Source organism: Pteronotus mesoamericanus, unplaced genomic scaffold (genome assembly GCF_021234165.1).
Source record: "Pteronotus mesoamericanus isolate MK-2021 breed Mesoamerican mustached bat unplaced genomic scaffold, CSHL_Meso_final contig_25, whole genome shotgun sequence".
NCBI lineage: Eukaryota > Metazoa > Chordata > Mammalia > Chiroptera > Mormoopidae > Pteronotus > Pteronotus mesoamericanus.
The window spans coordinates 40,487,182-40,512,384 of NW_026555105.1; the positions used below are offsets into that span (position 1 = coordinate 40,487,182).

At 39.1% G+C, this 25,203-nt stretch overlaps 1 protein-coding gene across 2 annotated transcripts in view; it reads left to right on the top strand.

Moving 5' to 3' along the window:
* KIZ (kizuna centrosomal protein) overlaps positions 1 to 25,203 on the top strand; it is a 163,407-nt gene that overhangs the window by 103,634 nt on the left and 34,570 nt on the right. The window lies entirely within an intron of this gene.

Here is a 25,203-nt window from a genome sequence, read left to right on the forward strand (position 1 = left end):
GGAGAAAAGGGAACACTAGTCCACTGTTGGTGGGAATGCAGACTGGTGCAGCCACTATGGAAAGCAGTGTGGAATTTCCTCAAAAAGCTGAAAATGGAACTGCCTTTTGATCCAGCGATTCCCCTGCTGGGACTATACCCTGAGAACACCAAAACGCCAATACAAAAGAACCTATGTACCCCAATGTTCATAGTAGCACAATTTACAATAGCCAAGTGTTGGAAGCAACCTAAATGCCCATCGGTAGATGACTGCATCAAAAAATTATGGTACATATACACAATGGAATACTACGCAGCAGAAAGAAAAAAAGAAGTACTAACCTTTGCGACAGCATGGATGGAACTGGAGAGCATCATGCTAAGCGAAATAAGCCAGGGGGCGAAAGATAAATACCATATGATCTCACCTATAAGCGGAACCTAACCAACAATGCAAAGAAGCAAGGAAAATATGAGCAGCAACACTGAAAGGAAAAGAAATCAACAGAGACAAGAGGGAAGGGGGAGGCAGGGAAAGGGAAGGGAAGGGGAAAGTCAAGGAACATATAGCAAGGACTCATGGACACAACCAAAGGGGAAGAGCTGAGGGAGGGAAGGTGGGAGGGGGCAAGGGAAAGAGGTGGGGGGAAGGCAGAGACAAATGTATTTAAAAAGTAAATAAATTAATTTAATTAAAAAAAAAGAAATATCAGATTCAGAAATTAAGAAAGCAATCCCATTTGCTGTAGCAACAAGAAAAATAAAGTATCTAGAAATAAACTTAACCAAGGAGCTAAAAGATCTGTACTCAGAAAACTGCACACCACTAAAGAAAGAAATTAAGGAAGACAGAAATAAATGGAAGCATATACCATGTTCATGGATTGGAAGAAGAAACATCATCAAAATGTCCATAGTACCCAAAGCAATTTAAGAGATTCAACACAATCCCTATCAAATACCAATGATGTAATTCACAGATATATAACAAACATTTCAAAAATTTATATGGAACCATAAGCAATCCTGAATAGTTGCAGCAATTTTGAGGAAGAACAATGTAGGAAGGATCACAATATCTGACATCAAACTATATTACTAGGCCACTGTAATCAAAACAGTCTGGTACTGGCATAAGAACAGACACATAGATCAATGGAACAGAATAGAGAACCCAGAAATAAACCCATGTCTCTATCGTCAATTAATGTTTGACACAGGGAGCAGAAGCATGAAGTGGAGTAAAAATAGCCTCTTCAGCAAATGGAGTTGGGACATCTGGACAGCTACATGCAAAAGAATGAAACTCGACCCCAATTTACATCATACACAAAAATAAACTCAAGATGGATAAAAGACTTAAATATCAGTTGCAACACTATAAAAGTCTTAGAGGAGAACATAGGAAACTCAGATATTCAGCACAGCAATATTTTCACTGATATGTCCCCTAGAGCAAGGGACATAAAAGAAAGAATAAACAAAAATCTTCATCAAAATAAGAAGCTTCTGCGTGACTAAAGAAAACAACAGCAAAATGAAAAGGGAACCAACTGTATGGGAAAATATATTTTCCAGTGATACCTCAGACAAGGGTTTAATCTCCAAAATATATAAAGAACTCACATGACTCCACTCCAGGAAGTCTAACAATACAATTAAGAAATGGGCAATGGACCTGAACAGACAGTTCTCCAAGGAGGATATACACAGGGCCCAGAAACATATGAAAGGACACTCAGCATCAGTAGTCATCAGAGAGACGCACATGAAAACCACAATGAGATACCACCTCACATTGGGCAGGATGACCATGAGAAATAAACAATAAGTGCTTGAGAGGTTGTGGAGAAAAGGGAACCCTAGTACACTGTTGGTGGGAATGCAGACTGGTGCAGCCATTGTGGATAACAGTTTGGAATTTCCTCAAAAAGCCAAAAATGGAACTGCCTTTTGACCCAGCAATTCCACGGCTGGGATTATTCCCTAAGAATCCTGAAACACCAATTCAAAAGAACTTGTGCACCCTAATGTTCATAGCACAATTTACACTAGCCAAGTGTTGGAAGCAACTTAAGTGCCCATCAGTAAATGAGTGTATCAAAAAACTGTGGTACATTTACACAACGGAATCCTACACAGCAGAAAGAAAAAGCTACTACCCTTCATGACAGCATCAATGGAACTGGAGAGTGTTATGCTAAGCGAAATAAGCCAGGTGGCGAAAGACAAATACCATATGATCTCACCTATAATTAGATCCTCACCAATAAAACAAACAAGCAAGCAAAATATAACCAGCAAAATTGAAAGAAAAAACAAACGGACAATAATGAAGGATGAGGAGGGAGGAGAGTAATGTGGAAAAGAAGGGGAAGGGTTAAATCCAGGAACATGTATAAAGGACCCATGGACAAAACCAAAGTGGGAAGGGATTGTGGATGGAAGGTGGGGATGTGTGGGGCAGGGGGAAAGTGGTGGTGGCAAAATGGAGTCAAATGTATTTGAAATTAAAAAAAAAAAACAACAACTAAAATATTCCACCAGAACAGCAAGAAGAAAAAAGTTTTTAAAAAAAAAAGAACAAGAATAGTATATAAGGACTCTGTGGGACACCTCAGAACATACCAACATCTGATTCATAGAGATGCCAGAAGGAGAAGAGGAAGAGCCAGAAATTGAAACCTTATTTTAAAAAATAATGAAAGAAAAGTTTCCTAATCTGACCGAGGAAATAGACATACAAATCCAGGAAGGACTTGTTGGACCCAAAGAGGACCACACCAAGACACATCATAATTAAAATGCCAAAGGTTAAAGATAGAGTCTTAAAATCAGCAAGAAAAAAGCAAAGAGTTACCTATAAAGGAGTTCCCATAAGACTGTAAGCTGCTGCCTCAGAAGAAACTTGCAGGAAATATTCAGTGATGAAAAGCAATTAGTTTTCAAAATGATGAAGAGCAAAGACCTACAACTAAGATTACTCTACCCAGCAAAGTTTATCATTTGGAATGGAAGGCCAGATTCAATGCTTCCCAGATAAGGTAAAGCTAAAGGAGTTCATCACCAAGCCATTATTACATGAAATGTCAAAGGGTCTTATTTAAGAAAAAAAAGATCAAAGCTATGAAAATTAAAATGACAAAAAACTCATATCTATCAACAACTGAATCTAAAAAGCAAAAACAAAATAAGCAAAGAAACAGAACAAGAGCAGAATCAGATATTGAAATCATTTGGTTATCAGCTGGGAGGGCAAGGGGGAGAATGGAAAAAAAATGCAGGGATTAAGAAGCGTAATTGTAGGTACAAAATAGACAGGAGGATGTTAAGAATAGTATAGGAAGAAGTGGAAAAGCCAAAGAACTTCTATGCATGACCCATGTACATGACCTAAGGGAGGGGATCACTGGAGGGAAGGAAGGTACTGGGCAGAGTGGGTCTAAGGGAGAAAAATTGGGACAACTGTAATAGCATAATCAATAAAATATACTCTAAACAAAGACCTATGAAGATTTCTGCACATGTATTAGGCTTATTAAGATGAAATCTAAATTTTTTTTTTTTAGTTTTAAAATATCAACAGCAGCAATTAGTATTCTGAACAGAGTTCTATCTGTCATGCATCTAAATTTACTTTATTTCGTAAAGTGGTGTGCTACTTCATTATAAATTCAAAGGTCTGACTTTAAACATTTATGCAAGTAAATACACCATTGCACTGAGGTACTGAGGTATGTGTCTGCCTATGTGGTACTTTTGTTGTTTTTATGTGGAAAAGAATGTCTATTTTTTAGAGTGGTACAATTCATGGCCTGATGATTTAATTTTTTAAACTCATGTTTCTGTGATGAACTCTGGTTTTGAAAAAGGAGTTTATAATAGGGCAATTACTGTATATATTCTGCATCAGATAATATTTCATTCCAAAATACAGAGATGTTCATTTCTTTTAAACATTTCCCAGTGATATGTGTATTGCATTTTTTTAGTCTTCATTTTGATAAAACTCTGGCAGAGTTTTCTGTTTTTTTTTTTTGTTTTTTTTTTCAGTAGAAGTGTAGATGATCCTAAACTACAAATAACCAAGAAGTCATCTGGATGCTTTTCTTTTGCTTTTAACTTTGGATGAATAATCTCTGAATTTGTTTCAGTTAAAAGTATAAAGGCTTATTGGGGAGAAACCATGAGTGGCCTTGTTGCCCATTCTTACTTGACTTTTAACTATTTCCAGTTATCCCTTGCTGCAAGTAGATGACTCTCCCCAAAATTATTGCAAATGTTATTTTCTCATAACATTTTTTATTGAGGTATAATTGACATATATATCACTATGTTAGTTTCAGATATACAGTGTAGTGATTTGACATTTATATACACTGAAAAAATTATCACCACAATAAGTGCAGCTAACATCCATCACCACACAGAGTTACAAAATTTTTTTCTTGTTATGAGAACTTTTAAGGTTTACTCTCCTAGCAGTGTTCAAATATTAACACAGTATTATTGATCTTAGTAACCATGCTCACAAATTATGTATTTTATAACTGGATATTTTACCTTTTTTGGCCTTTATTTAAATTTACTTTTAATTACAGTTGACATACAATATTATGTTAGTTTCAGGTCTGCAACATAGTTATTAGACATTTATATAACTTGGGAAGTGATCAGCATGATAAATCTATTACCCATCCTGACACCATACATAGTAATTACAGTGTTATTGACTAAATCCCCTATGCTGTATTTTACATCCGTGTGACTATTTTTATAACTGTCCATTTGACTTCTTAATTCCTTTACCTTTCTCAGCCATTACCCCAACTCCCCCCGATCTCGCAACCATGAATTTGTTCTCTGTATCTCTGTGTTTGTTTCTGTTTTGTTCGTTCCTTTATTTTGCTTTTAGATTCCATGTATAAGTGAAATTACATGGTATTTGTATTTCTCTGTTTGACTTACTCTACCTAGCATAATACCCTCTAGGTCCATTCATGTTGTTGCAAATGGTAATATTTCATTCTTTTTTATGGCCAAGTAGTATTCTGTTGTATATATGTACCATATCTTCTTTATCCATTCACTGATCGATGGACACTTACCGTATTTTACAGTGTATAATGCATACTTTTTTTGCCCAAATTTGTGAGGGAAAAATAAGGATACATATTATAAATGAGCAGTACTAATTCTGTATCTATGTAACTGTTTTTAATTCTTTTATTTATGCTTATGTGTTAAGAGTGTAACTCTAGAAATAATGATATCTGCAAAATAATACCCTGGAATACGGTAATTGGTTTTGTTTCTAAATATAAACAAACAAACAAATAATTGAATGAAAAAATTAAAATGAAAGATTTTTTTCCCAGAAAGTTTGGGCAAAAAATGTGGGGTGCATATTATACACAGAAAAAAATAGGATGGGTTGTTTCTGGATCTTGGGCATTGTAAATAATGCTGCAGTGAACATGGGGTATATATATATCTTTTCAAATTAGTGCTTAGATTTATTCAGATAAATACTCAGAGGAGGAATTGCTGGGTCATATGGTAGTTCTATTTTTAATTTTTTTAGGAAGCCCCATATAGTTTTCCATAGTGGCTGTAACAATCTTCATTCCCACCAACGGTACACAGGGGTTCCCTTTTCTCCACATACTCACCAACACTTACTGTTTGTTGACTTACTGATAATAGCCATTCTCATAGGTGTGAAATGATATCTCACTGTGGTTTTAATTTGCAGAAAATTTGTACATTTTTATTCTTCTCTTTGAAGACCCATTTTGTCTTCCTCTCATTCCCCACCTCTGGTAATCAACAATCTGTTTTCTCTCTATCTATCTCATAGAATTTCTTTATAAGAAAAGAGATAGTTAAGTACCAGGGTCTCAAATCTTCCTTCTCTTCATGCAGAAAGAGGTGTGATGAACCTAGGACTATTTACCATTAAGATTTTTAAAGAAATTACAATTCTAACAACCTGACATTAATCTATCAATAGTTGGCAATTTGAAAAAATGCTTTAAGCCCCGGCTGGTGTAGTTCAGTGGATTGAACACCAACTTGCAAACTAAAGGCTCACTGGTTCGATTTCTAGTCAGGGTATATGCCTGGGTTGCAGGCAAGGTTCCCAGTAGGGGGCACGTGAGAGGCAACCACACATTGATGTTTCTCTCTCTCTCTTTCTCCCTTACCCTCTCTCTAAAAATAAATAAATAAAATCTTTTAAAAAATAAAAATAAATTTAAAAATACTTTGTCCCTATTGTATGCCAGAATATTAGACTTAAAATAACTTAGGCAACATTAAAAAAACTTTTCTTTTTTTAAAGTATATTTTATTGATTATGCTATTACAATTGTTGCATTTTTTTTCTCCCCTTTATTCCCCTCCACCCTGCACTCCTCCTCCCACCAGCACTGCCCACCTCCTGTCTTAGTTTATGTCCATGGGTCGTACATATAAGTTCTTTTGCTTCTCCATTTCCTATTCTATTCTTAACTTCCCCCTGTCTGTTTTGTACCTTCCATTTATGGTTATGATTCCCTGTACCTTTTCCCCCATTCTCCCCGCTAATAAACTTCCATGTGATCTCCATTTCTGTGACTCTGTTCCTGTTCTAGTTGTTTGCTTACTCTTGTTTTTGTTTTTAGGTTCAGTGGTTGGTAGTTGTGTTTATTGTCATTTTACTGTTCATAGTTTTGATCTTCCTTTTCTTAGATAAGTCCCTTTAACATTTCATATAATAAGGGCTTGGTGGTGATGAAGTCCTTTAACTTGACCTTATCGGGGAAACACTTTGTACTTCCATTCTAAATGATAGCTTTGCTGGGTAGGGTAATATTAGATGTAGGTCCTTGTCTTTTCATGACTTTGAATACTTCTTGCCAGCTCCTTCTTGACTGCAAGGTTTCTTTTGAGAAATCAGCTGATAGTCTTATGGGCACTCCTTTGTAGGCAACTATCTCCTTTTCTGTTGCTGCTTTTAAGATTCTCTCCTTATCTTTAATCTTCAGAATATAATTATGATCTGCCTTGGTGTGTACTTCCTTTGGTCCAACTTCTTTGGGACTTTCTGAGCTTCCTGGACTTCTTGGAAGTCTGTTTCCTTTGTCAGATTGGGGAAGTTCTCCTTCATTGTTTTTTCAAACAAGTTTTCAATTTCTTGCTCTTCCTCTTCTCCTTCTGGCACCTACCTATGATTCAGATGTTGGAATGTTTCAAGTTGTCCCAGACATTCCTAAGTCTCTCCTCATTTTTTTGAATTCTTATTTCTTCATTCTGTTTTAGTTGAATTGTTTATTTCTCCCTTCTGCTCCAAATCATTGATTTGAGTCCTGGTTTCCTCCCCTTCACTGTTGTCTCCATGTATATTTTTACTTCCCTTTGCATAGCCTTCACTTTTTCCTTTATTTTGTGAACATACTCAACCTGAATTCGGTGAGTATCCTGATTATCAGTGTTTTGAACTGTGCATCTGATATGTTGGCTATCTCTTCATTGCTTAGTTGTATTTTTTCTGGAGTTTTGATCTGCTTTTTTATTTCTTTTTCTCAGCACACTTGTTATGTTGTAAGGGGAGAAGCCTTAGGTATTCACCAGGGTGGGGCAACCCACATCACTGCCTTGTGGCACTGTATATGCGGGTGGGGTCAGAGAGGGAATAATGCTGCTTGCTTGGCTCTCCACTGGCTTTCAGTCACTTCCCCTGCTAACCATAAGCAAATTGGGCCCTTCTGGTGCTGATTCCCTGGTGGATGGGTTTGTGTACATTCTAGGATCCTGTCAGTCTCTCCAACAAACTCTCCTGTAAGGGTGGGAGTGTCTCCTGCAGCCACAACCCCCGCAGGTTTTTACAGCCAGAGGTTTTGAAGCTTTCTTTTCATGAGCTGGAACCTTGAGTTTTGCGGTCTCTCTCACTCCCCAGTTGTTTCTACTGGTTCATCTGCATGCAAATGTGGGACTGCCCGGTCCACCAGCCACTGCCTTGTTGCGAGTCCTCTCCACCCCTGCTTCCCATCTCCGCCCCTCCTACCAGTCTGGATGAAGGTTTCTTCTTTAACTCCCTGGTTGTTGGACTTCCATACAGTTAGATTTTCTGGCAGTTCTGGTTGATTTTTTGTTTTTAAATTTGTTGTTCTTCCTTGGGTTGTGTGAGGAGGCAAAGTATATCTATCTATGCCTTCATCCTTGCTGGAAGTCCTAAAAAAACCTTTTCAAAGCCATTTACTTTGAGCATTTCCATTCTGCCCTTGCCACCATGCTATTCATTTTTTTTTTTTTTTTTTTTGCTCCCCACACACCAGACCTCCTGTGAAATAATGCCTTAGGGCCTCATGCACCTTGGCTCTGCTTAATACTATTTTTATGTCTGTCATTGAAGGTGCTTTGACTTCTAAGTTCTTGATCACCTCTTTATTAAATTTTTGTATCATTTTTCATATTACTTGGAGATTTGGCCTTTGGTAAAGTAAGGCAAGTATGTAGTTTGTTTTAGGGTAGATCCTGTCCCCCCCCCCCCCATTTATAATACTTCTGTTGAGTCTTTATTTGTATGGGCTGCATTCCTTGTAGAATATTCCAAAGAAAAGGAACATTCTAGAGGCTAACCCCTGGTAGTTGAGGAAATGTGGCAGTTGAGCCTAGGCCTTGGCATCAGCCATTAGTGTCTGCTACTCCCTGGTCATTTCTTCACCTCACTGGGCCTCTGAATTGGAAAAGCAGACATACATAGTACCTGGAAAGATTGTCTTAAAATTTAAATGAAGTCATGTGTGTGAAAGTTCTAAGCATGTGCTAGACACTCAAACATGTTAGCTGTGATTTCTAATATTCATGTGAATGTTAGTAGTAGTATTAGTTTTATGCACTGGCCCCACAGTCTCCAGCATTTCAAACCAGTGATGTCTAGTTAAAAGGAACCTCACAAAGCAAACTCAAAATGGAAGAGAAGCAGGGGAGATAGGAATGCAGTGCCACAAAAAGAGTAAATCTGAGATGAATCCTGGAAGGGCACCTGGACGCTGCCGGCTTGTTTGCTGTTCAGACAACTGCTCACCTTCCTGAATTGCAGTGCTGCCATAATTCCTCATACACCGCGCTTCTTGATAATAACACTAAACGAGTTTCTGCAAGAAATTCCCACTTGAGAACTCAACTGATGATTTGAATCCAGAAGTATGTTTACTTATCAAAAAAAAAACAAACAAAAAACCCAAAGCTTGAACAGAGTTTCATGCTACGTTTGGAACTTCTAGTCAGTCCCATAAGGAAACCCTTAGTGAAGACTCACAAAAAGCTGATTAAGTGCCTCCTGGGGATCTCTTTGGTCTAGGCCCAGCTGTTTATACCGTAGATGCCCACAGATGGGGCACTTGTGGATAAGATTGCTTCATAATGACAACTTAGGCTACTTTAGTGTACCTAAACCCAGATGATTATATGATTAAAAGTTACTTGTTAAAGCTGCTCTTTGAATTGCTGATCACCAGGTTTCAATGGTAACTCTCCATAATCCAGAAACACTCTTCTTCAGTGTAGGTAGGCCCTTCTGTGTGACTTTATTTGCTTTGTGGTCATCTCAGAAGGGATATAGTAAAGAAAGAAGCCAAGAGCAGGCAACCAGGAGGTTGGACAGAATGGGTGGGAAGCTCTGAAGTTGTACCATTTTCAGAATAATGAGGATCATTGAGAAGAGTTTGACCTGAGAAGGGCACAAAAGTTATCTTTAGTACTTGAAGAGCTGCCATGTACAAGGCAGAACATTAATCAAGCATAATTACAGAGTGTAACTCAGGAAGTCCTGTGAGTGTTGCAGCCAAGGAATTCACGGTTTAATAACAGAAAATCTTTATGGCTCTATCAGCAAAACCAAGGTGAGTATCTTCTATGTGTGAGATTCTGTGCTGCGTGCTTGAACGATGTCCAGAACCTGCTCTCTAAAGGGACACTGTTGAAGGAATTCTCATTTCTGGGAACTCTCACCTACTTTGTACTGCTAAGAGACTATGAGCCTCTGTCTATATTAAATAAATCAAATGTACCAACATTCTCATTTCTGTTTCCCTTATTTCCTGTCACCCCTAAACATAAGTCTTTTTAGAAGAGGGGCTCACCCTTAAGGGTTTGCTATCTCTCTGAAGGCATCTGCTTTGTTATTTATCTTTATGGAGAGTAAGAGTTTCTTAATTCTAGCTTCTGTAATCTGTGCTTAAGTGTACATAGAAAGCCTCCTGTAAACACACCCACACACACAACCAGAGAAAATATTCTCATAGCCTGTGATCTGTTGTTAACATAGTCTACAGTTCACACTGAAGAACTCAGGTAGAAATAAAATATTAATGTTGATATCTATGAATGTTTGGTTTTCTATCTATAATGAATAGTATATCATTTGCACGTAATATTACACCTTTACTTGGAAATACCACGGACAGCAAATGACTGTATACTTGTCCTCACTAAGCCTCCGTCATCTCTAATCTTAACAGAAGCTTTGTGGGGTAAATATTAATAACATTCTGTAGACAACTCAACAGAAACTAGGAAAAGTTGAGTCCTGCTCAAAGCCATATATAGCGAGTGTGTTGGATCTTGAATAGACATCAAACGTCAGGATTTAAGGCCTGTACTCCTGTTCCACCACGCTGCCTCTTTTGTGTTATGAAAGAGGTGACTGCATCAGGATGTCAGGATCAATTAAACATCAGCGTGTATTGTAACAAAAGAAGAACTCCACAAAAATGCTTTTGAGAGCAGTAATGAACACAGCTGTACCTCTCCTTTCTGTTGTGTTAGGCCTACAGAGGTGGAAAGCTTGCAAGGATTTCTGAGTATAGATTGTACCTAGAGGTATGCCCTTTTATAAAGAGAGGCAAATTTGTGTACAGATAGGCCTGAGACTACATGCTGGTAGTAGTATATTCAGGTTAGTGTTTTCTTGAAACACTTAGGCCAGGAATAAAGTGATGCTTATCTAGATTATGAGGGAAAGTCTTCTTCTAAACTACTTATACCCCAAAGTGAAATTTCCCACATTGACAATTCCATTTGTATTCAACTAAATTTACCTTTGGGAGTTAGGTGAATTTTAGTTTTGGCGTATGATGCACCTTATGCTAAATGTCATAAAAACCCATCACATAACAGTGTCTAGCACACAGTGGGCACTCACTTTTTCAAACTAATGAATAAAAATGAAAATATTGAAGGAGTTTCCTTAAATGCTTGTTGATTCAGGGCAAAAAAATATCTTTTTCAAACATTCACTCCACCAATACCTTTCCCATCCCACGTGCCCATCTTGACAAAACTCATCTTAAGCTCCATGTAAAAAGGGCTCTCAGCTTTTATCTCAAGAGGATTAAGTCCCTAAGAATGTCCATTCAGCTTCTCATTTTTTTGACACCAATTCTCTTGGTCAAGCTGTATTGAAAGGGGTTGACTGACTGCCATTTTTCATTGATATTCTTTGGCAAACTGAAATATTCAAGGTCATACTAAGGTAAATCCTTTTGGAAGCTTTGTGGGATATCAGCATAAATTTGAATGGTGACACTTGGGGTTCTGGGCAGTGCTTGCCAAAATATTATTGCTTGAGTTTTACATCAAATTGGAAAAAAAATGGACACATATAATGGCCAAGTTGTCATTGGTGACTAGATTCATCTTGGGAGAAAAGACTGTGGTGGTAACTGAACTACCAAAATACAGTAGCATAATATCTCCACTGCTGAGACTTTACTAAGAATATACTGCATTTGTCCCTTCTCAGAAATGCACAAGAATCAGTAAAGACATGCCACCTTCTGCACTTGGGACAGGGGACCCCCAACACATGCAAAACCAAGGAACCACCATGTGTTTCCAGACTTTCTAGATATGGCCCTGTGTCTATGGCAAGGGTCAGGCTACTGGAAATTCACTCACCTAGGCTACTACTGCCTGCTACTTGCTATGACAGAGCATTCCTCACTCATGATATTGCAAGGTACTGTTATTGATTTACCATAATTATTAAAGAATGGAAAGCAGTTTTCTGACTAGTGCTCTGTTTTCTTTCAATTTTAATTAATTATTTTCAAATACATTTGTCTCCGCCTACCCTCACCACTTCCCTCTCCCACCTCCTCCACCTCCCGCCCTCAATCCTTCCTCACTTTGGCTTTGTCCATGAGTCCTTGCTATATGTTCCTTGACTTGACCCTTCCCTTCCCTTTTTCCCACTCACCTCTCCCTCCTTCCCTCTTCTCTTTCCTGGTTTCTATTCCTGTCAGGGTTGCTGGTCTTATTTTACTTGCATCTTCATTGTGTTGGTTAGGTTCCACTTATAGGTTAGATCTTATGGTATTTGTCTTTCGCCCCCTGGCTTATTTCGCTTAGCATAATGCTCTCCAGTTCCATCCATGCTGTTGTGAAGTCTAGTAGTTCTTTTTTTACTTTTTGCTGTATAGTATTCCATTATATAAATGTACCATAATTTTTTGATCCAATCATCTACTGATGGGCATTTAGGTTGCTTCCAACACTTAGCTAGTATAAATTGTGCTGCTGTGAACATTGGGGCGCATAGGTTCTTTTGAATTGGCATTTTGGGATTCTTAGGGTATAGTCCCAGAAGGGGAATCACTGGATCAAAAGGCAATTCCATTTTTAGCTTTTTGAGGAAATTCCACACTGCTTTGCACAATGGCTGCACCAGTCTGCATTTCCACTAACAGTGTACTAGAGTTCCCTTTTCTCCACAGCCTCGCCAGCACCTGTTGTTTGTTGATCTGTTTCTGATAGCCTTTCTGATGGGAGTGATGTGGTATCTCATTGTGGTTTTAATTTGCATTTCTCTGATGGCTAGTGATGCCGAGCATCCTTTCAAATGTCTCTGGGCCCTCTGTATCTCTTCCTTGGAAAGGCGTCTGCCCAGGTCCTTTGCCCATTTTTTTCATTGGATCGTTTCTCTTTATGGAGTGGAGACATGTGAGTTCTTTATATATTTTGGAGATGAAACCTCTATCTGATGTATCATTAGCAAATATATTTTCCCATACAATCGGCTCCTTTTTCATTTTGCTGATGTTTTCCTTAGCCGTGCAGAAGCTTCTTATTTCGATGAGGCCCCACTTTTTTCATTCCTTTATGTCCCTTGCTTTAGGAGACATATTGGTGAAAAAATTGCTGCGTGGGATATCTGAGAGTTTTCTGCCAGTGTTTTCTTCTAGGACTTTGATGGTGTTGCAACTTATATTTAAGTCTTTTATCTATCTTGAGTTTATTTTTGTGTATGGTGTCAGCTGATGATCCAATTTCAGTATTTTGCATGTAGCCGTCCAGCTCTCCCAACAGCATTTGTTGAAGAGGCTATTTTTACTCCACTTTATGCTTCTGCCTCCTTTGTACAATATTAGTTGCTCATATAGACCTGGGCTTATTTCTGGGCTTTCTATTCTGTTCCACTGGTCTATGGGTCTGTTCTTGTGCCAGTACCAGATTGTTTTGAGTATAGTGGCTTTGTAGTAGAGTTTGAGGTCCGGTATTGTGATCCCTCCTACTTTGTGTTTCTTTCTCAAAATTGCTGCAGCTATTCGGGGTCGTTTATGGTTCCATATAAATTTTTGAAATGTCTGTTCTATTTCTGTGAAATACATCATTGGTATTTTAATAGAGACTGCGTTGAGTCTATAAATTGCTTTGGGTAGTATGGACATTTTGATGATATTAATTCTTTCAATCCATGAACATGGTATATGCTTCCATTTATTTGAGTATTCCTTAATTTCTTTCTTCAATGCTGTATAGTTTTCTCTCTACAGGTCTTTTACCTCCTTGGTTAAATTTATTCCTAGGTACTTTATTTTTCTTGTTGCCATATCAAGTGGTATTATTTTTCTGATTTCTTCTTCTTCTGTTTCATTATTGGTGTACAAAAATGCCTTTGATTTCTGAACATTGAATTTGTAGCCTGCTGTTTTGCCAAATTCACTTATTAGGTTGAGCAGTTTTTTGGTGGAGTCTACAAGGTTTTCTATGTACATTATCATGTCATCTGCAAACAATGATAGTTTTACTTCCTCCTTTCCTATTTGGATGCCTTTTATCTCTTTCTCTTGTCTGACTGCTGTGGCTAGGACTTCCAATACTATGTTGAATAGAAGCGGTGAAAGCGGATATCCTTGTCGTGTTCCCGTTCTTAGTGGGGAAACCTTCAGTTTTTGCCCGTTGAGTATGATATTGGCTGTAGGCTTTTCATGTATGGTCTTTATTACATTGAGATATGCCCCATTTATTCCCATTTTGTTGAGTGTTTTGATCTTAAATGGGGGCTGTACCTTATCAAATGCTTTTTCTGCGTCTATCGAGATGATCATGCGGTTTTTGTCTTTCCTTTTGTTTATGTGATGTATTATGTTTATTGACTTGCATATATTGAATCATCCCTGCATCCCTGGGATGAATTGCACTTGATCATGGTGAATAATCTTTTTAATGTGTTGCAGGATGCAGTTTGCAATATTTTGTTCAGGATTTTAGCGTCTATGTTCATCAGCCAAATTGGCCTGTAGTGTTCTTTCTTTGTAGAGTTTTTATCTGATTTTGGGATTAGGGTGATGCTGGCCTCATAAAAACAGTGTGAGAGTTTTCCCTCTTCTTGGATTTTTTGGAGTAGTCTGAGAAGAACAGGAGTTAGCTCTTCCTTAAATGTTTTGTAAAATTCTCCTGGGAAACCATACGGCCCAGGGCTTTTGTGTGCTGGGAGTTTGATTACTGCTTCAATTTCCCCAGCTGTTATCGGTCTGTTCAGGCTCTCTGTTTCTTCCTCCTTCAGTGTTGGAAGATTATCCTTTTCTAAAAATTTGTCCATTTCATCAAGATTTTCAAATTTCTTGGCATATAATTGTTCATAGTAGTTTCTGACAATCCTTTGTATTTCTGTGGTATCAGTTGTTATTTCTCCTCTTTCATTTCTGATATTATTTATTTGGATCCTCTCCCTTCTATTCTTGATGAGTCTACTTAAAGGCTTGTCAACTTTATGAATCTTTTCAAAGAACCAGCTGCTGGATTGGTTGATCCTCTGAATTGTTCTTTTTGTCTCTATGTCATTCAGTTCTGCTCTACTCTTGACTATTTCCTTCCTTCTACTTGCTCTGGGATTTATTTGTTGTTGTTTCTCCAGTTCTTGAAGTTGTAGTGTTAGGGCTTTTATTTGAAATGTTTCTATCTTTTTTAGGTAAGCCTGTATTGCTATGGACTTCCCTCTCAGGACTGCCTTTGCTGTGTCACATAGATTTTGGACTGTTGTTTCATTTGTTTCCAACAATTTTTTGATTTCTTCTCTTATCTCATAATTGACCCATTCATTGTTTAATAGTCTACTGTTCAGTCTCAATGAGTTTGCAAGTTTTTGAGGTTTCTCTTTGAGGCTCATTTCCAGTTTCAAACCCTTGTGGTCCAAGAAAATGCTTGGTATTATTTCAGTTTTCCTGAATTTGCTGAGGCTTGCTTTGTGTCATATCATGTGGACTCTCCTTGAGGATGTTCCGTGTGCATTTGAATAGAATGTGTGTTTTGCCTGTTCAGGATGAAAGGTTCTATATATGTCAGTTAAGTCCAGTTGATTTAATGCGTCATTCAGCTCCACAATATCCTTGTTAATGTTTTGTTTGGAAGATCTGTCCATTTTCGACAGTGGGGTGTTAAAATCCCCTGAAAGTGTGTTGCTGTCTATATCTTTTTTGAAGTCCTCCAAGATTTTCCTTATATATTTAGGTGCTCTTATGCTGGTTGCCTGTAAGTTTACAATGTTTATGTCTTCTTGATGGATTCTTCCTTTAATTACAAAATGTCCCTCTGGGTCTCTTTTTATGGTCTTTGTTTTGAAATATATTTTGTCTGATATAAGTATAGTTACCCCTGCTTTATTCTCTTGCCCATTTGATTGGAATATTTTTTCCATCCCTTTACTTTCAATCTGTGTAGGTCTTTTGTTCTGAGGTGGGTCTCTTATAGGCAGCATATGTGTGAGTCATATTTTGTTACCCATTCAGCTATCCTGTGTCTTTGGGTTGGGGCATTTAGTCCATTTACATTAGGAGTTATTATTGATAGAAACCTATTCATTTTCTATCTTTGTACCTGTGTTTTTCTCTTTCTCACCCTTTTTTTTCATCTTAAACCAGCCCCTTTAGCATATCTTGGAGTGCTGGTTTGGTGGAGATGTATTCTTTTAGAATTCTTTTGTCTGGGAAAATCCTTATTTCCCCTTTTATTTTAATTGAGAGCCTTGCTGGGTAGAGCAGCTTTGGTTGTAGGCCCTTGCTTTTCATGACTTGGAAAATTTCTTGCCATCCCCTTCTGGCCTGTAGTGTTTCAGTTAAGAAGTCGGCTGCTAGCTGTATTGGAGCTCCCTTGTATGTTACTTTCTCCCTTGCTTCCTTTAGGATTCTCTGATTGTCATTAATATTTGCCATTTTTATGATGATGTGTCTTGGAATGGGCCTCATTTGGTTCCTCTTGAATGGGACCCTCTATGCTTCCTGGAGTTGCATGAATTTTTCTCTTGTCCAGTTAGGGAAATTTTCCATCATTACTTTTTCAAACAGGTTTTTTATCCCTTCCCCATCCTCTTCTCCTTCTGATATGCCTATTATGTGAAAATTATTGCATTTCAGGTTGTCCTGCATTTCCCTAAATGCCTCTTCATTCTTTCTGAGTCTTTTTTCCATTTCTTGTTCTTTTTGGGAGCTTTTTTCTGTCTTGTCCTCCATCTCACTGATTCGATCCTCGGCTTCATCCAGCCTGCTTTGGATTCCTTCTACTGTGTTCTTCAATTCAGACATGGTATTCTTCATTTACTCTTCTGCCTTCTTGATAGTTTCTATATCCTTTTCAAGGTTGATATAGTTTTCCGTAAGATCCTGATAGTTTCCCTGCAGTTTCTCATCGTTCTCTCTGAGCTGGCTGAGCTCATTGAGCTTTCTTAGTGCCATTGTTTTGAATTCAGTATCTGATAGTTCACTTGCCTGTATTTCATTTAGCTCTCTCTGTGGGGATTCCTTCTTTCCCTTCATTTGGGGGGCACTTCTTTTCCTTCCGATTGTTTGTGAGAGTCCTTTTTTTTTTTTTTTTTTTTTGCTTCTCCTTCCTAAATTGATCAGTCATGATTTCCTGACTTTGTGGATTAAACTTCTCTGGTAGTAGGCGGGTCTCTTTATTTATTTATTTTTTCTTTTCTTTTCCCTCTGGGTCTGCCTTTGATGATGTCAGTTGTTGACCCTGTCTGACCTTGGGTCGTTTATTTGAGCCTTTCTGGAAGCTACTGTCTGTGGCTGTCTCCTGCAGTTTTCTATCTGGTAACTCTGTCCTCATCTGTCAGGCTTAGGCACCACATGGCGGAGCAGTGCCTCCTGATGGCGGTACTATCATGCCCTTATAGGCTGGTGTCACTGAGGGGAGTGGTCTGCCTGAGCAAGATGGAGAACATGGACTGGGGAAGGAGTCAGCACTGGGATCCCCCCTGGCTACTCCCTTAGTTCTCTCCCCAGTGCCTCCACCTCCAGTCTCTCCTGAAGTGTCTCTAGGCATCTCTGTGTCCCCTTTAGCTGGGAGTCTACTATCTCTGAAGACAGCTCTACACTCAGCACCAAGGCCAGCACGCAACTCTTGTCCAGGCTGGACTGTCCTGAAGGTAGGGCTATTATTTCCCTTCCTGCTGCTGCCTGTTTAGGGAGTGGCCTGCCTGCACAAAATGGAAACTACGGCTAGGGGAAGGAATCAGCTCCTGAACTCCCGTGTTTTCTCTTCCAATTCTTTCCCCAGTGCCTCTGTCTCCAGTCTCTCCTTGAAGGTCTCTGGGCAGCTCTGTGACCCCTTTGGCCAGGGATCCCCTATTTCTGCGTACCACACTGTACTCAACACGCCGGTCCGCTTATGCGCGCCAGCACTGGGCAGTTTAAGATCGTCTATTGTGTGCTTTCCCACTTCTGTGTCTTTGGGGGCATGGCCTGCCTGCACAAAATGGAGACTACGGAGTGGGGAAGGAGTTATCTCTGGGGATCCCCAGCTGCTCCTCCAGTTCTTTCCCCAACACCTCTATCTCTAGTGTCTCCTCAAAGGTCTCTAGGCATCTGTGTGTCCCCTTTGGCCAGGGATCCCTCTATTTCTTCCAGCCACTCTGCACTCAGCACCCCTGCCTACACGCATACAAGGTGTGTACAGAGTGCGCAAAAGGCAGGTTAATTGATTCACTTATGCCTGAGGGAGATGGTAGCTGCAGAGTGGAAGGTGAGTTATCACCGGGGCTCTGCTGGCCACCGTCTCAGTTCTCTTCACAAAGTTTTCCTCACCAGTCTTTACTCAGGCACCAGTCCATTCTGCTGCCGCCTCTACCCAGAGATCAAGGAAGGCGGCTGCCACTGCAAATTTTTGTATTGGCCCTTTAAATGTCTCTGCGTCTCCAGCTCCCTGTCTCTGGCAGAGAGCGCCCCTAAGCTTTTCACAGTTGCGTTTTTGTCTGTGTGTTTTTCTGGTTTCAGATGCTGTAGTCTGGGGGTCCCTGTTTATGATTCAGACCCTGTTCTTCTTAGGGGGATCCAACTGGCCGTTTCAGTGTTCCTCTGGTGCTGGTGACCGTGGACATGCAGCCCACCCTCTCGAGCCTCCACCGCACTTCTCACTCATTCAGATGTGTGAAAGTTGATTCCACTGTCTGTCCATGGCTCCAAGGCTCCTCTCTATCATTCCATTGTTTTCCAGGTGATTTCTCCACTATTTAGTCACAATTCCCCTGACTAGTTCTCTTGATTGGACATCCCTGCGTTCAAGGAAATGAAGTCCTATGTGCCCAGCGAAGTTCTCCTCAGTGGCTGCACAGTAGAATCATGTGTGGAGTTTTAAAACATGTCCATGTCCCAGCTCCCTTCCAGTTACATCAGAACCTATAGGAGTGGGAGCTAGGCATCAGTCTTTTATAATACACCCAGGTGACTCTCGGTGTGAGAACCATGGAGCAGGTTGTTGGAAAGCTGAAAGAGCCTTTGGTGGTCATGCTGTAAAATACCCTCACTTTACACAAAAGACTAAAGTGGAGAAAGAAAACAGGTTGGGATTTAGATATTTTTATAAAATCAGAGATTAGGGAGTATATTTGAGTCATTCTTTAGTGTCTTTTCAGGAGACTGGCTCCAGGACTTACTCCTCTAACAGGACCACCCCCCACCCCTGCCATAGGTACCCAAATCCACAGATGCTTAAGTCCCTTATATAAAAATGCATTATATTTCTGTATTGGCTACAGCAGGGTATGCCTACACATCACTTCATTAGCATGAATTTAGCGTAGTGACAAATTCAAGTTTTGCTTTTGTGAACTTTCTGGGATTTTTTAAAAATATTTTTCATCTGTAGTTGGTTGGATTCATGTATGCAAAACTAGTGGACAGAGAGGGCTTAATATATTTTCCTACGGCTGCTATAACAAAGTACCACAAACTTAAAACAGCAGAAATCTATTCTCTCACAGCTGGATGCTAGAAGTCTAAAATCAAAGTGTCAGCAGGCCTGTGCTCCCTCTGAAGGCTTCTGGGGAGAATCCTTCCTTGCCTGTTTCAGCTTTTGGTGGGTTCTGGTTTATGGCAGCATAACTCCAATCTCTAACTGCATCTTTATAACACCTTTTCTGTGTCTTCTGTGTCCACTTCTCTTCCTTTCAGGACAGTAGCCATTGGATTTAGGGCCCACCGTAAATCCAGGGGGATTTCATCTTGAGATTCTTAACTAATTACATCTACTAAGAGCCTATGTCCAAGTAAGGTTACATTCAAATAAGGTTACATGTTCTGGGTGGACATGATTTTTTTTTAATTTATGGTTGATATTTTATATCACTTTCAGGTGCACAGCATAGTGGTTAAACATTTATATAACTTAAAAATGATTCCTCCAGTAAGCCTAGTACCCACCTGTCACTGTACATAGTTATTACAATATTATTGACTATATTTCCTATGCTGTACTTTACATCCCTGTAACTATGTTGTGACTACCAATTTGTCCCTTTTAATCTCTTCATCTTTTCCTTTTTTTATTATTACTATTTACATTTTTTATTTTCTTTTTTCCATTACCATTTATCCCCCTTATATTCCCTCCTCCCCGACCCCAATCACCACAGTGCAGCAAGTGCTGGTGAGGATGTGGAGAAAGGAACCCTTTGGCGCTGTTGGTGGGAATGCAAACTAGTGCAGCCACTGTGGAAAGCACTATGGAGGCACCTCGAAAAATTAAAAGTGGATCTGCCTTATGACCCAGTGATTCCACTTCTGGGAATTTATCCAAAGAAATCTGAAACACTAATTCAAAAGAACATAAACACCCCTGTATTCATTGTAGTATTATTTAGAATTTCCAAGATATGGAAGAAGCCCATGGCCATCAGTAGATGGGTGGATAAAGTAGCTATGAGACATTTACACAATGAAATACTACTCGGATGTAAAAGAGAATTAAATTTTACCCTTTGCAACAGCGTGGATGGACCTGGAGAGCATTATGCTAAGTGAAACAAGCCAATCAGAGAAAGACAAATACCATATGATTTCACTCATGTGGAACCTAATGAACAAACTGAACTAACAAGCAAAGTAGAGACAGACTCTTAGAGAACACACTGACAGCTCTGGTGGGGGTGGAAACAGGACTTGGACATCTTCACCTTCTTCACCCAGTCCCCAAACTCCCTCCCATCTGGCAACTCTCAATTTATTCTCTATATCTGTGAGTCTGTTTCTGTTTTGTTTGTTCATTTCTTTTGTTTTTTAGATCCCACATAAAAATGAAATCATATTGTTACCGAACAATGGACCCATTGTGGACAGTGCCCCAGACACTATTACCAGAACAACACCCCCCTTTCCCTGGGATACCTCTCTATTCTAGGTTCATTTGCCTGCTGCCCTTGAAATCATGGCTCTCAATGGCAGAGCCTGGTGAAAAGGAAAGGAAGTATTTATTCAGAAGTTATACAGGTTTTGATTAATGACTAAATGTCACCCTTAAATCTCAAAGTCCCTTTAAAACACACACCATTTAAAACACCCACTAACACACACACAGTCCTGCCTTCCCCACTTTGCCTCGTTAGGCCAGTCAGGCCAGTCAGGGGTACTGTCCTCCAGAAGAAAAAGAACAGAAGTCTGGAGCTCAGCTAGGCAGGCCTATCATTGTCCCCCAGGCAGGCCACTCGTTGTCCCCACCACATCTGCATTGCCACAATCTCCAGTTCTCAATTCAGAAGCATGTGACACCTTCTCATGGCCCACTAGCAAGAGTCCTTTCTTCTCTTTCCTTCTCACATGGTTTTCTCATTGTTCTCTCACAGTGTGGAGCAAACCATCTCCGATCTCTCATGCATGTGTGCTGTAATGAGGGTGAGGTTGGGGGGACTGGGCTGCATGCATGGCTGTTAAATCTTGCTTCCCTGCTTCCTAAACTGCATGGTCAAAAGCTGCCTGCATGGCTGCTACACATAGGTCCCAACCCAGGCGGGAATCCTCCCCAGCAACCCCATATCTGACTCCTCTAGCAGGCACTGCAACCAGGGGAGCTGCTTGCGCAGTTACATCCTGGATTAAACTTGTGCAGACTTTTTTGGTTAGCTTTGTTGATATCCAAAATAACCATCCTCGCATATAAGGAATGAAGCTATCCAGCGGTTTTTGACATGCAAAGTAATTCTCAACACCTCTGTTCCTTGTCCTATATGAAGCTGGCCTGTTCTTGATATGCAAAGTACCTAAATAGCCCTGCTCCTCTTTCCCATCCCTCATGGCTGCCTGCCTGGAGGCGGGGATGAGACTATCCTATGTTTTTCTTGAACATCCCAATTTCTGGACCCCATTACAAGTCCCCTTGGAGGCGCCTAGCTGTACCCTATTACAATATGAAATCGTATTTGTCTTTCCCTGACTGACTTATTTCATTCAGCATAATACCTGCTAGGGCCAGCCATGCTGTTGCAAATGATAATATTTTATTTTTTGTGGCTGAGTAATATTCTATTGGATATATGTATCACATCTTCTTTATCCAGTCATCTATTGAAGGATACTTAGGTTGCTTCCATATCTTGGCTACTATAAATAACACAGCAATGAACATAGGGTGCATATATCGTTTCGAATTAACGTTTTAGATTTCCTCACATACATAGCCAGAAGTTGTATTACTGGGTCATAAGGCTGTTCTATTTTTAATTTATCAAGGTTCCTCCATACTGTTTTCCATAGTGGGTGCACCAATTTGCAGTCCCACCAATCATGAATGAGGTTAGTCTTTTCTTTACACCTCTTGTTTATTGATTTATTGATGATAGCTATTCTGACAGGTGTGAGGTGATATCTTATTGTAGTTCTGATTTGCATTTCTCTGATGATTAGTGATGTTGAGCATTTTTTCATATGTCTATTGGCCATCTGTGTTGAGTTGTAGGAATTTATAAAATTTGTCATTGGTGACTATCCTCTTCCATTCGGTAGGCTGTCTTTTTATTTTGTTGATGGTTTCCTCTGCTGCGCAAAAACTTTTTTAGTTTGATATTGTCCCATTTGTTTATTTTTTCTTTTGTTTCCCTTGCCCTAGGAGACAGATCAGAAAAATTATTATTATTAAGACTGATGTCCGAGAGTTTACCACCTATGTTGTCTTCCAGGAGTTTTATGGTTTCAGATCTTATATTTAAGTGTTTAATACATTTTAAGTTAATCCAAGCAACTCACTCATATACTTTAGGGGTTTCCTCTGTACATCAGCTTTCTCTGTGAGAGGACTGAGAAACCTGGGCAGCTTGACAGGCCCAGGACAACTGGTGGAGCGAGTGGAAAGTCTGGAAGTGAAAAGTGGACCCAGCCTGTGTTTCTCACATTCACATAGACTTATGACCTAAAATAAAACTAATTCCTTAATATAGATGAGTTTTCTGTATTTTCAGTATAAAACACCCATATCCTAATATTTTCTCATTTTCATTTGAGCTGATTACTAGGCAAGTTGTTTTTGGATTTTAAGTGATAACATTTATTTTTAGAATTAATTGTAGAAATACAATATATCCCACAGTTTTTGTTTTATTTTGCAATAACAACTGAGTTTGTTGCATCAGCAACACATCTAGTGTATTATGCAAAGAATAAAATTGCATAAGTGTACATATACATATACATGAAAAATAGCACGGGGAAATTGACAGGAAATAATTTTTAAATTTAATTTTAAAAATTCTACACACTTCATATAGGAATGGTAATTATCCTTCCTTACTCAGAGATGCCCAGTTTTTTGTAGTTCAAGGTCATTTTTCTTCTAGCTATACTGGTAGTAGTATTTACACCTCCCTTTGTTATTCCTTTTCCGGGCCCAACTCCTTTTTTTTCCGTTAGGGATTTCTGCAAAAGCTGTGGACAGATTCTCTGCCTGGGAGACACCCCATAGAGGCTGGTGAACAACTCATTTATTTGGCTCTTGTAATTGGTTGCTAAAAGCACTTGTTCCTCAGATATTTTCTTTTTCTTTTTATTTGTAGATTTAGAAGTATTTTAGCAGGTGTACATTTGCATATAAAAGAGAATAAAAGATAAGAAGTTGGGGCTTTTTCTTTCTCCTCTCCTCAACATCATTTCTCCCCTACCTCCCTTTATTCAGCTTGTTTCACTTTGTTTCTCTGGCTTTTTCCATTTTCTAGACACAAAATGCCTATCAAAAAGAAAAAAAAAAACAGCCTAAGAGATTCATCACCACTTTGTAGGAAGATCGCAGACTGGCAAAATATATTTATCTCATTATGTTATCAGTGTGGAATTAATAGCCAAGGATGGATTTTAGCCCGTGGACTTTTTGCCTTATTTTCTGTTTTAAACTGCAATTTTTTTTTTTTTTTTTACTTTTTAAACTAAATCTTCACACAGATTTGATTCTGTAATAGAGGCTTGACTGAGAGATCCAGAACTGAAAGCTTGAGCATGCATCGATGTTTATTTCTGTGTGTACCAGAGCATTCTAATAGAAAATAACTGTATTCTTTAGAAATAATTGTTTTATCTAATAATTTTCACTATTCAATAGTTTTCTGAGAGTTTGACATAACTCATGAGAGGAAGTGTTTCCCTGGAGTTCTAGGGAGCCACCCAATAAAGACTTAAGAATTTACTTGCCTGTTGAGATTAAAGTCTTTCCGCATAAGAATTATTTTGTTTATAGCAGGCTAACCTGAACCTCCGGATTTGTTACTTTTGCTCCTTGTTTGTTCATTTGTTCATTTGTTCATTTAATAACTATGAATTTGCATGGCAACATAGTGCAGCTTTTTAGCACTTGATTCTTCACTATCAAAAGCCTGAGCTTGAGTTGCCACCAGCCTCACATTTCTAGCTTTGCCTTTCTGGTTTATGAAGTTGGCCTCCTAGCGAAGTCTTCTAGACAATTCCTGGAGGATGTCAGAATTGCTTGAGCACCCTTAGTAAAAATCATATACATTTGTTTCCAAAGAATGTGAAATCTGGTCCATTTGAAACAGACAGCTACTTAAAAATCTCCCATCTGTTACAGCCTTCCTTGATAATGGTCTGTCAACTCTTTCAGCTGAGTGAGCTTTTCTAACAAATAGCACGTATCTGTTGGCTGAAGTTTTTCAGGCAGTTTTTTTGCACCACTTGTTGCAACACAGTTTTTAGAAGAAAATTGCTCATTACCATCTAGTTTCAACTTTGCAAGTTTGTTCTGTTTGGCCTGTGTAGTTTGTTGGGTTTTTGTTTTTTTTTTTTTTTTTTTTTCATTTAAAAATGCAGAAATTTGGCAAGACTAAGCCCATTTTCCCACCCGGCAGCGAAGGGCCAGAGATTAGCTCTTTCCAGCGAACAGGGTTTATGCTCCCTCACCCCTCCCACTGCTCCCACCTGACCAGAGTCACTTTTCCTGTGTGGTTCCTGCTTGGCCCTGGGAAGTGTCTGCATTTACAATCCCGCCCGTCTGTTTACAATATTTATGTTCTTGAACGCTTCTTCCCTTGTTTCTACACAGGCTATGTAGCCTGCAACCTCTCCTGATCATTTTTTTAACCAAATCTTAATTTTGTTTTTTCCTTTTTGGATCATCTCCCAAGTCCTTTGTATGTTGTTTGGTGCAGTTCATCTGACTAAAATAAGGGTGAATAAGGGTGTGATGC